We start from the raw sequence: 12456 nt of genomic DNA, 5'->3' as shown, positions 1-12456 counted from the left end.
ATTTGATGCAACTTGTTATGGAATGGACATTAAATAAAGCGTCAGTTATCCTAAAAATAATTAAACAGGAACAATAGTGTCATCTCGTTACAGACAGGAATATTCTACCCAATGTACATGAGAGACTTGTCAACATACCAAAGATAAACTGACATGACTTCTTTCAAATGAACATAGTTTTCTTTGGACACTTCAATTTAGTCTGGTACCCCTGTATGCTTGTTCCATATGAATAAGGGTTAATCTTCTGAATAATAATAATAATAATAATAATAATAATAATAATAACGTGTCTTATTCTACCGCTATTTGGGTCTCACTACGATCTATTGCCGCTTCTACTAGTAGTAGGCACACAAGCTTTGATGTGAGACCCTAGTGAGTTGTTGTCATTTTTCTCAGTCATCCTGTTATTTAATCTGCACGAACGTACAACATAGATGTCTCACAGCAACGTAGTTGCTGTGAGACGACGACAAATCCGTCATTGAAATACCCAGGTCTAAGTCACGAGTGTGTAAATTGGCATGAAAACAACTTACGGTTTCCTAAGAAACTCCTGTTCTTGTGCATGGCAGGATCATCCTCACCGTCAGGAGTGGCGGTCTCTTTCTTCATGAGAGAAAAGTAGTTCATGATTTTTGAACGCCTGGAAAGAACATCGATTAAGTAGTGATTCTACTATAACAAAACAAAAAAGCCTATGTGAATCATTGCTGCTCCCTCTGCTTCAAGGATTGCATGACATTCTTGACGCGTGCTTGAATTATTATATGAAGACTTTGCTTTGATACACGGTTATACTTATACCTCTAAACTTATTCATGCTAACACGTATAATAAAGTCTCGGTAGAGCTTGTCGTAAGTTGGTTAAATTTTGAATATAAAAAGTCTTCTCTCTTTCAGAAAAACAATACTTTAGTTAGGCGCTGTCCACGCAAGCAGGCACTGCCCGGCGGCCACACACTGTCCCCATAATGCGTTCCACTATAACTGACCGACCGAGTGTGGAGCCAGAACAGTGCGATTGTCGGGTAGCATTGCTTCAGAAGTGAGAGAAAATATACACAGCTGGAAGTGCTCGACGATCATGCCTGCTAGTGTGGACAGGCTACAGTAGATTCGCATGAACCGTGCATTTGATGTCCAGGCCAGTCAATTACGACGCTCCTGATTGGCTGTTGATAAGCCAGTCACGGGGCTGTTAACTCTCAGTCTCTTTCGAGAGTTCACATGGGTAGGATCTATGTTCCACCTCTCCTGGGGGATACGTCTTTCAAAAGTATCCCTTGGGAGGGGTGGAACATACGTCCTGTCTATGTGAACTCTCGAGCGAAAGAGTTTCCAGCCCTGTGATGGCTTATCCTCAGCCAATCCGGAGCGTCTTAAGGGACTGGCCTAGACACCAAATGCACGGTTGATGTGAATCTACTATAGTACATGTGCTATGACTGTAAATGAATTAGAGAAATGAAGAAATACTCTGATGTTAGTCAGTCAATATAACTTTCCTACCAACCTCTCAAAATGCTTCTCAGCTTCCTCTTCAGTCAGAGATTTGTAATGCTGGATAGGCCTGTAACAGTACCACTCCTCGACTGGGTAGGCCTCAAATGCCCCATCTTTACCCTGCATGAAGATGTACCACGAAGAGTTTTCAGACACACCGCCTGCTCGACTTCCCTTGTACCTGATTGAAATGTTTCATTATGATCTAGACTGTACAAAGACATGTTTTCGACATGCGGCGGGAACAGAAGCTTAAAAAACAGCAGCAAATACCGCCCCCCCCCCCCACCCTCCCACATAAACCTAATCACTCCAGCTCCCACCCTACAAAAAAAAAAAAAAAAAAAAAACAACAACAACAACAACAACAACACAAAACACATGCACTTACCAACTCCAGATACTCCAGGGCTATGCTGTGCTGTCTGCTGGTCAAGGTCGCTGAGACATTAACAACAACAAACCAAAGTCCAAGAACCACAACCCAACACAACAGCAACAACAAAACAACACAACCAAAACTCAACAACCCAGCATACTACAAGGAACTCAGCCAAGATACAAGACCAATGCACAAACAATTACTAAAAAAAAACACAAAAAAGCAACACACATACCCACTAACACCACCAACAACCACCCTCAACCATAACAACTCACATATAACCCAACAGGAACTCACAAGCACAACAAATCCAACAACACAGGCACAACAACTCCAAAGCAAAAAACACCAACTCAACAACAACCAAACAACACATCAATAACACACAACACTTAACTGACTTCCAATCCTATAACATACTGCTGTCGAAACTGACTGTCACAGGCTCTAACCCAAGACTGACCGAAAACTGACTGAAAACTAACTAAAAACACAAAACTCTGATCTCTAACAGCACCAGCACCAACAGCCAATACAGTCGTTAACCATCCAACCACCAATTACCCCTCTCTCTCTCTCTCAGACGCTGTCAAATGGAACTCCACAAGTCCTCCATAATGCACAAATACATTTAGAAAGTACTAGTCACTTTTTACCAGATATGTACTCATTTAGAACCTACTAGTCACTTTTTACGGAATATGTACGTAATTTTATTAACTATGCAGCCCTCGTAACGTCATGATCCCTTCACATTTTGGACACGCCTAGATCTAAACCAAGAAAGAAATTAAGCTATTCTGATATCAGGGTTTGATTCAATCTCTGATAAGGTTTACTGAAAAGTGTGGAGATTCATGAAAAATGTGTAAACCCTTTTTTCCATTGTAACTGTAATGTGGTATAAAGCGTAGCACAATTTGTACTGCAGAGTCTTATAATATACAGTGCTTTTTAGTAGCGATTCTTGGTTCTTAACTAAATTCTCTCTCTCTCTCTCTCCACTTTTCATCCATTCCGTTATTCCAGATTTCCTCATGGCTTATGCACAAACATTGTTCAGATATAAGAAACTGTAGACTCACTGATCTGGTACATTAGCTCAGGGTGATAATTGACTTAATCTAAATGACTTTTCACCTTAAACTTTATCAATCCATTTAGCAATAATTTTGAAGTGCTAAATAATTGAAAAAAACATGTAATAAGGTACTTGCAATTAGAAAACTTCGATCTACTGTGAACTTCCAGTGAGGTTTGTAGCATTATAATCACTGATGCCGTACATAGCATCTGATTTAAAACAAAGCATCTATTCAACACTTTACAGCTTCCATGGATACGATCAAAGGAGAGAAAACTTTGAGTGAATCGCCAAATAAAATATCAACTGGCGATAACTTCATTTTCAAGGCTTACTTTTTCTCCTTCTTGCCAGAAACCGTCAAAATCCAAGGCTGGTCCTCTTGACGGTACTGCTTCAGGCGTATTCCCAACCTTTTCCTTCTCGCCTCTGCCTTCTCCTCCTGGCGAAACTCCGATCCTCCACCGTACCTGTCAACAACAGCATAGAGAGAAGGATTAGATAGAAACCACACAGAGCTATAAAATGGGAGTGGCATTTCAGTTATCAAATCTCTACGACAGACTCTGCCATAAGCCTTTCAGGCTCATAGGAGTCATATTTACCAAATGTGAAACTCTCTTAATACTACTTTGATTCCCAATTTGCTTTACTTACCAGTTTCTTTCCAAAAAGATTGGTCTGCCATTTCTGGTACAGTGAAAGCAATCAAGACCATTTCTGGCAGTGGTCGACCATATTATCAGTGGCCTTGCCTGCCTCTGTCCCACCACCATAAAAAATTCTCTATGATAGACAATGCCGAGACTTAGGATATGTCATGGATCTGCCTTAAGCTGTGCTTACACGTAACACATTCCAGCCTTATATCCAATAAAATGGATAGAGTGTCTTTCAAAAATATTTGGTTAGTAAGACCTACTGTGGAAATGCACAGAATATCCCAAGTTACTCAGTAGTTAATCTAGGTGTGCAACTAGTTTAAAATTTTCTATGGTCTTGTCACTGGGAATGATTCTAAAAGTATTATCAGCTGTCAGGTTTGGTATATAAATGAAGGTGATATACTTATGAATATGCACAGTATCTGCCTTAACGTCATTCTGCTATACACGAAGTCGCATTGGGTGTGGGCTAGTGTGTGCCAGTATAAAACAGACTCTGTCCCATAGGACAGGTGAGATATTTTAGTCAAGAGAAGGTTATGCTAGGATGCATCCCTATAGCAATATGCCTCTGGTCAGCTTTTAAGCAGGATACAATTTGCATAAATAATGAGCGTATTTCTCCAATGTTATGTACCAAACTAACCTCTTAACTATCACTGTTATCTATTGATGTATGTTAAAAACATATATATTTATAACTATTAAACTGAAAACCTTACTTTGGTGTATCCCCTTCCATACTTCGATATAGCTTCCAGTTATTTTCCCGTTCCATCTTCGCCTGTGTCCAGGACTTGAAGTCTATTCCGTGGGGGGAGTCAAACCTCATCACAGAAAATCTCTTTGTGGCGGTCCTGTTGAGCAGTAAAGCTAACAATGAAGATCATAGGTCTAAATGGGTGAAATATTTTACCCATGTTCCAATCAATGTGAATTCAGTATCTGGGAAAAAGTATCACCACTCACCTTGGAGCTTTTACGACGTATGAAGAGACATTTCCCTGAAATAAAGAAATAAAGCAGAAATAACAATAATGATATAAACAACATGCATATACGTATTCTTGCATAAAGGGAAAACAAAACGCATTCAGAAGAAACCATAGCTATTCAGTAGTGGAATGAAGGAAGACATCCATTGAGGGCTTCATTAGTTTAGTGTCATAGTGTAACAGCAAATGCTTTCTATCTTTGCTCAGCTTTACTGTATAGTAGAATGATGATCACAACGTATTGGGCCACTAAAGAGAAGCTGTGAAATCTTCCAGTAATGTAAGGTAACACACCAGCAAATACGTTCCACCTAATGAATTGAAACACTGATGGATATTTTAAACTTGTTCGACCTAATGAATTGAAACACTGATGGATATTTTAAACTAACTGGTGGGATTAATTCTACATAACTGCATAATATGTAAGAAAAACGTGATATCATAACAATGATTTGAATTGCAATGAATATATGATAAAGCACTGCTTTAAATTCTACTGACCATTGTTAGAACCTCTGAGGTTACACTGGATGAAGTTAGGTATGGTATACTCAATCAAAGGTGCAATTAGGCCCAACACACACTGCACAAACTTTTACTGATTTTGCAATTATTACCTTATTAAATTCTTAATAAGTCAAAGAAAAGTACTTCACATAAAACAATCAAAATCCTCAAGAACTCTCCAGAGTCAATGGACTGAAAAGAATGACGCCAAATGTTATAATTCGGAACTAGGTCTAATATCCGGTAGGATGTTAAACCCGTGCCTTGTTGGATATCCGTGGTCTAAATGGCACATGAACATCATTACACAGTTCATTTAAATCAACACTGCATGGAGATCTATTGTACAAAAAGTTCAGAAGTCAACTTCAAGGGACATGAACCTTGATAAATAAAGGTACACTAAGTGAGAAGCAGTTAGTGGATGTTATACTGGGTACGGAAATCTATTGTTCAAAAACTTTAGAGGTCAACTTCAAGAGGCATGAACCTTGATAAATAAAGGTAATCTAAGTGAGGAGTGGTTAGTGGATATTAGACTGGGTACGGAAATCTATTGTTCAAAAACTTCAGAGGTCAACTTCATGGGACATGAACTTTGATAAATAAAGGTACACTAAGTGAGAAGTGGTTAGTGGATGGTAGACTGGGTACAAGATGTATGGAGGCTGTCTGCAAGCATTAGGTAAGTTCACAACTCCGCCCATAGGATAGGTGAAGTGTGGTGAGGTTAGGTAAAGGTAAGAGGTTGGGTTAACCTTAAGAGGAAACAAAGAAATCTTAAATATTTCTAATCAAAGTTTCTAATGATACAGAGAGATGTTCAGCTGTTCATACTAAAACCTCAACAGGCTAATTCATCTAAAAGTGTAGTCACTACAAAAATCATAGCTGTATGTCAGAAAAAACCAGTCTACTATTTCTAGTAATGGTAATTCTAAGCCCTCATTCCGCGGTAAAGTAGACTATGGCAGTTGACATTTTCCAACATTATTTTACTTACTGAACAAGAATTTAAAGTAATATTTATTCAGACAACTGTAATTAACCCCCAGGAGCCAGTACTAAACACAGGGAAATTCATTGGACGCCTCAATCCCTAGTGGATGTCGTATCCGCGGTTACGTTCCTTGCAGTCCGTGCGAAACTATTCTTTAGAATTACCCTGCAAGGAACGTAACCGCGGATACGACACCCTCTAGGGATTGATGTGTTCAATGTATTTCGCCATGTTTAGTACTACTGGCTCCTGGGGGTTAATTACAGTCGTCCGAATACATATTACTTTAAATTCTTGTTCAGTAAGTAAAATAACGTAGGAAAACGTCAACTGCCATAGTCTACTTTACCGCGGAATGAGGGCTTAGAATTACCCTGTTGCATATTGGGGCATAACAACAAATGCTAGTGTTTCCACAGGTAATGAAAACACTTCACAAAACAAACGAGAAACCGTCAGATTGATTTATGGCTTACATGTTTGGCGAAAAACTAATTAATCACACATTGACCATTGCATGAATGTACTAAAAGTTTCGGTAGATCTAGGGTACCTATCCACGGCGGCCCAGACTATGGCAGTTGCGGTTTTTCTATGCAGTTTTACCTATTGAACAAGAATTTTAAGTAATATTTATTCGGACGACTGTAATTAACCCCCAGGGGCCAGTCCTAAAGGTAATACTTCAGAAGCACTCTGCACTGGATATTAAAATAAATAATCACCTACATGGAAAGAGCATGTGAAAAGCAATATAAAAAGTATAGTCATTATATGAGAGATTGAACGGGGAGGAATTAAATGATCTTGATAAGTTTTTACCTTGAATTTTTCCTAAGTCGGGAGAGGTGTTTCCTCTACAGTAATGTTTACTTTTAATGAGCCCTCTAACTTACTTTCTTACGCAAACAAATGCAGTTCAAGTTACTCATTATTGGCTGAGAGGTGTGACATTGTTATAACGTCATGGGTTTCATAACCAATTATGAAAGACTTTAGTCGAAAACTAAGTTACATTAGCATTTCAGCGGAGTAATAAAGTTACCTGTCCAGTGTCCGCTGGTATCCTTGTTTGACTGAATACTCGAATAATGAAGCAAAAACCGGCATTTTGTCTTCCTGTAGCTATGGCAGAGGCAGTGGCTGGCCCTTCTGGCATTAATTTTGAGAGATCTTCGATTTCCTACCGATTGTTTGCAGTGCAATGTGGTTTACGGTGAATTTCATCATTATTTGTCTAGTGGTGGTAAAGAAGTTGTGATTGAATATGCTCAAAGACATAATTTAATCCTAATGCAAAAAAAACTGCGAGTGTTGTGGAGCTATTTGTCGGATCGACTACAACAGGAATGCCTTTAGGTACTGTAACCCCTGTGGCTAGTGCACGCAGCGCAACATTACCTCTTGCCAATACATGCGGTGCTTGCCAAGAATCTTTAAATATGTGGATAAGGCGCGAAGCGCCATTCTGCCACGGCCTTACTGACAGCACACACAAATCGATCGTTGCGGATATGTAGTCGCTCCCTACTTTGTTTCTTGTTGTTTTGGTATCGCCGTCATATTGGCTTTGGTGTTCTTCCGCCGATTTCGGTCGGCGCTCGAGTGGGCCCGCGAATCTGTAGGTGCTCCCAATTATTATTGCTGCTAAGCACTCCTTTCTGGTATTTCCCCACCCAAAACCCCTGATTCCCAACTGGGGGGGGGGGGGGGGGGGGGGGGGGGGGGGGGGGGGGGGGGCCAAGCTTGTTGGGTGGAAAAGGGGGTTAAAATAACATTTCCTCAAGAAAACAAGATGAGATTCACTGAAAAAAACACCATTAAATGAAGGATTGTTAATTGTCTTTTAGAAAATGGTGATGCGGCTTGCTTCTGAAGAATTACTGCCGTGTTTAGTACTGGCCCTTGGGGGTTAATTACAGTCGTCCGAATAAATATTACTTAAAATTCTTGTTCAGTGGGTAAAATAACGGTAATTCTAAGTCCGCATTCCGCGGTACAGTAGACTATGGCAGTTGACGTTTTCCTATGTTATTTTACCTGCTGAACAAGAATTTAAAGTAATATTTATTCGGTCAACTGTAATTAAACTGTAATTTACCTCTGAAGATTACATGACAGTATAAGGGGTACGATGTACCAACTACAGAGTTCAAAGGTAAATAACAGATTAGTTACAGTCGACCGGAAAAATATTACCTTAAACTCTTGTAAAGTAAGCAAAATAACATAGGAAAACATCAATTGCCATAGTCTACTTCGACTGAACAAACTTCGAAGTGTTGGTTCGAGGCCATGAAACGTAAACAAACCGCCATATTTGAATGCTGGTAGGGGGTGTCTGATACGTAACTAATAGGGAGCCTTATGTCCAGTAAAAGGGGCGAGGGGGGGGTTACCGGAAGAGGAAGGCAGAGGTACAAGTTGGTAAAGCCACGCTGGGATATGGTGGTAAATAATTCCCACTAAATATCACCGACATCAAAAGCACTAAACCTTTGGAACACTAAAACACAATTTAACAAAGTACATAAAGATTAGGAACCTTACCTTAAAGAGGTGGAGGATAGAGTTCAGCAGCCGGTTTCACGAAGGCATGGAGCCTCGTCTTGGGGTCGTGGAAGTGGATTTTAAAGTACGCCACTGCCATGATCTTGACAGTATATTACCAAGCTTTCATACTGCCCTGAGTAATGGGCTGAAATGTCCTTATAACTAACGAAACAGTTATCACATGTACGGGGCAGAGTCGAGTTAGTAATGAGGGCCGGAGGAGGTGGAGGTGCCTGGGAGTTCTTACGCCATCTGGCTGGTTGACATTGGCAAGTTTGTCATGAGGAAGGAGGGAGGGGGGGGGGGGGGGAGGGCCTGGGGGGGGGGGGGTGGAGACCACGAAACAGAGTAGGGAGGGAGGATGGGGTGGGGGGTATATATTCACGTTTGTGAAAAAAAAAACACGAACACTGTATTGTAATGGGTGGACAATATAGGAAATGAGGGAGGCCTGTTTGGGGGTAACTGAACTTAACAAATGTTGAGTGAAATCGTACAAACGTAGCTTCTTTTATGTTTATGAAACCAAAGTTATCGTGTATATTATAAAATAAAAAAATATTGCAATGAAACCTTACAGTAGGGGGACATTTTACATAAGAGCTAATAATGCATACATACATGAAAATATATATTATATATCTATACACGTTTTTTTACATCTGGTATTTACACATCTGGTACTTAGTATAAATTATCAAGTACAAGTCTAAGACCATGTTAGTGAATAATGAATAGAATATTATCAAGTTTCAAGGATCAGAGTGGCCAGTTCAGGGGGTGATTGAACATAACAAGAAATGTTGAGGACAATTGTAAAAATTGTGTAACCTAACCAGTGGGCTCCCCCATCCCAAAAGCCCACCTTAAAGGAAGGCAATCTTAGAAGTGTAACATATAGGTTAGAATCGTAACCTAACCTAACCTAACCTAGTAGAACATGTTGCCTGACCGGGGGGGCTCCGCCCCCCGTACCCCCCTTAAGGAAGGTATGTTCGAAATGTAACATATAGGTTAGGATCGTAACCTAACAAACTAACCTAACCTAAAAAATAACCCTAGTAGACATGGTTGCCTGACCAGGGGGGGGCTCCGGGCCCCCACCCCCCCCCCCCCCCCCCACCCCCCCCCCCCCCCCCCCCCCCCCCCCCCCCCCCCCCCCCCGCCTTAAAGGAAGGTTAATCTTAGAAATGTAACATATAGGTTGAGGATCGTAACCTAACCAACCTACCCTATAACCTAACCTAGTAGAACATGTTGCCTGACTGGGGGGGGGGGGGGGGGGGGGTGGGGGGGGGGGGGGTACCCCACTTGAAAGGAAGGTAATCTTAAAAATGTAACATATAGGTTAGCATCATAACCTAACCAACCTAACCTAACCTAGTAGAACATGTTGCCTGACCGGGGGGCTCCGGCCCCCGTACCCCCCTTAAAGGAAGGTAATCTTAGAAATGTAACATATAGGTTAGGATCGTAACCTAACCAACGTACCTAACCTAACCTAGTAGAACATGTTGCCTGACCCGGGGGGCGTACCCCCCTTAAAGGAAGGTAATCTTAGAAGTGTAACATATAGGTTAGGATCGTAACCTAACCTAACCTAATCTAGTAGAACATGTTGCCTGACCGGGGACGAAGCCCCCCCTTAAAGGAAGGTAATCTTAAAAATGTAACATATAGGTTAGCATCGTAACCTAACCAACCTAACCTAACAGAACATGTTGCCTGACCATATAGGTTAGGATGGTAACCTAACAAACCTAACCTAACCTAACCTAGTAGAACCTGTTGCCTGACCGGGGGGCTCCGGACCCCGTACCCCCCTTAAAGGAAGGTAATCTTAGAAATGTAACATATAGGTTAGGATCGTAACCTAACCAACCTAACTTAACCTAACCTAGTAGAACATGTTGCCTGACCGGGGGGGCGTACCCCCCTTAAAGGAAGGTAATCTTAGAAGTGTAACATATAGTTTAGGATCGTAACCTAACCTAATCTAGTAGAACATGTTGCCTGACCGGGGACGAAGTCCCCCCTTAAAGGAAGGTAATCTTAGAAGTGTAACATAGAGGTTAGGATCATAAGCTAACCAACCTAAGCTAATAGAACAAGTAATTGTTATGGGTCAGGCAGGCATGTAAAGGTGAATACGTATAGAAAAAAGAAGGGAGAAAAAATGAATGTGTGAATTGGAATGTCTGTAAAATGAAAAGATGTAATACCAATTTCACGAAAAATGTAATACCATCAATTTCAAAAAATGTAATACCATCAATTTCACGTCATTGACAGAAAGGTCTCGAAACGTCCTAAAACCGCCTTCTAGTCCCACCCCTCAGAAGAGTTTCAGTGACCTGCCCTCAATTGTAACGTAATATTGTAAGGTATATAAGGCAACATTATGAAGTGAGAACAAGTCAGTGCACATATTAAACAATACTATGATAAACGGAACAGAAATAAAAGCTTGAAATAATATAACACAATTACAAAACAAATGAGGAAAAGGAATAGTATATGTAGCAATGCATGAATCCACCCCAAAAGTCTCCTATCGCAACGTAGGGTTAATAATACATCATGATTGGTTAAATACATGTAACCCCCTACAAAAAACCCCATCATTTATCTCCTTAGGAACTTTGTGTCTGAACTAAAAGCTCCCTTATATCTCGGCGCATGCGTAGTAGGATTCGGCGTCGTAATAGCAGTAGCAACAAGTGATTTTGGTTATGTAACGGCTCCATTATTGGTTTATTTATCGCTTTATTTAAGCTTGTATTTCGTGTTTCAAATGTCATAAATCAGAGGAAATGACACAATAACACTACAAAACCTTCCCCCAAGTGTTTACCCCACCCAAAACCCCTTATTCCCATCGGTCCCCCTTACCGTAGGATACAGTTGAACGGCATAATTCGCCAGTGTTTTACCCCACCCAGAACCCCGCATTGCCATCGTCCCCCTTACCGTATGATAGAGTTCAAAGGTAAATTACACGTTAATTACAGCCGGCCGAAAAAAATATCCTAAATTCTTGTTCAGGAGGTAAAACTGTATAGAAAAACGTCAACTGGCATAGTCATGGTTGATTCACTTGAGGGTTGACTAGAAAATGTGATACTTTGACCTTAGTTGCGAGCTTGTCAATATTCATGGCACCAAATTATAACCATTCTTAACCAAGCGATATCATACCTTCACGTGCTATGTCATACTAACTGTTTTATACCTAAATACTGTACACCCAAAGTGTCTAAACATTGCTAGCTACAGGAAACCAAATTATATTAATCCAACAAAAAATAAGCCTATAGTAAATCTACTATTATTTTGTTTACCTGGAATGTATTGCTGAATCCTGACATTACTACACTGCACTCATTGCAACGATTAATAGCCGATAAACTTGTTCCAGCAACACAGTTTACACCAACAAGGTGGGTACAGCAGCTACCGCTTTTGCTTAATGAACGAAATACCTTTAACTGAATATGGGAGTTACACCTTTCCAAAGGTTCAAGGTAGAGGGCAAGATTTGTAGAACGTTTTGACGTTATGAGTTCAAGTAGAATTGTAACATCTAAATACAGCAATTCATTTGCAGTTATTAGATGAACTTAGAACGAAACATGAAATATGTGCCAACAAAATGTTAATATTGTTAATAAACATGCTGCTCTCCTCTAAACTTGGGTATTACATCTTTAAAAACTATTTATGAAGTTAAATATATTTTGCGAATTACATTTCG

At 40.3% G+C, this 12456-nt stretch overlaps 1 pseudogene; it reads right to left on the bottom strand.

The window, feature by feature from the left end:
* Window positions 1–12194, bottom strand: part of LOC135226226 (general transcription factor IIF subunit 1-like) — a 29076-nt pseudogene extending 16882 nt beyond the window's left edge.
* Between the last annotated feature and the right edge of the window lie 262 nt (window positions 12195–12456).

This window comes from Macrobrachium nipponense, chromosome 14, assembly GCF_015104395.2.
Source record: "Macrobrachium nipponense isolate FS-2020 chromosome 14, ASM1510439v2, whole genome shotgun sequence".
Classification (NCBI taxonomy): domain Eukaryota; kingdom Metazoa; phylum Arthropoda; class Malacostraca; order Decapoda; family Palaemonidae; genus Macrobrachium; species Macrobrachium nipponense.
Note: the sequence above shows the minus strand (reverse complement) of the source record. Positions and strands in the feature narration are given on the sequence as shown.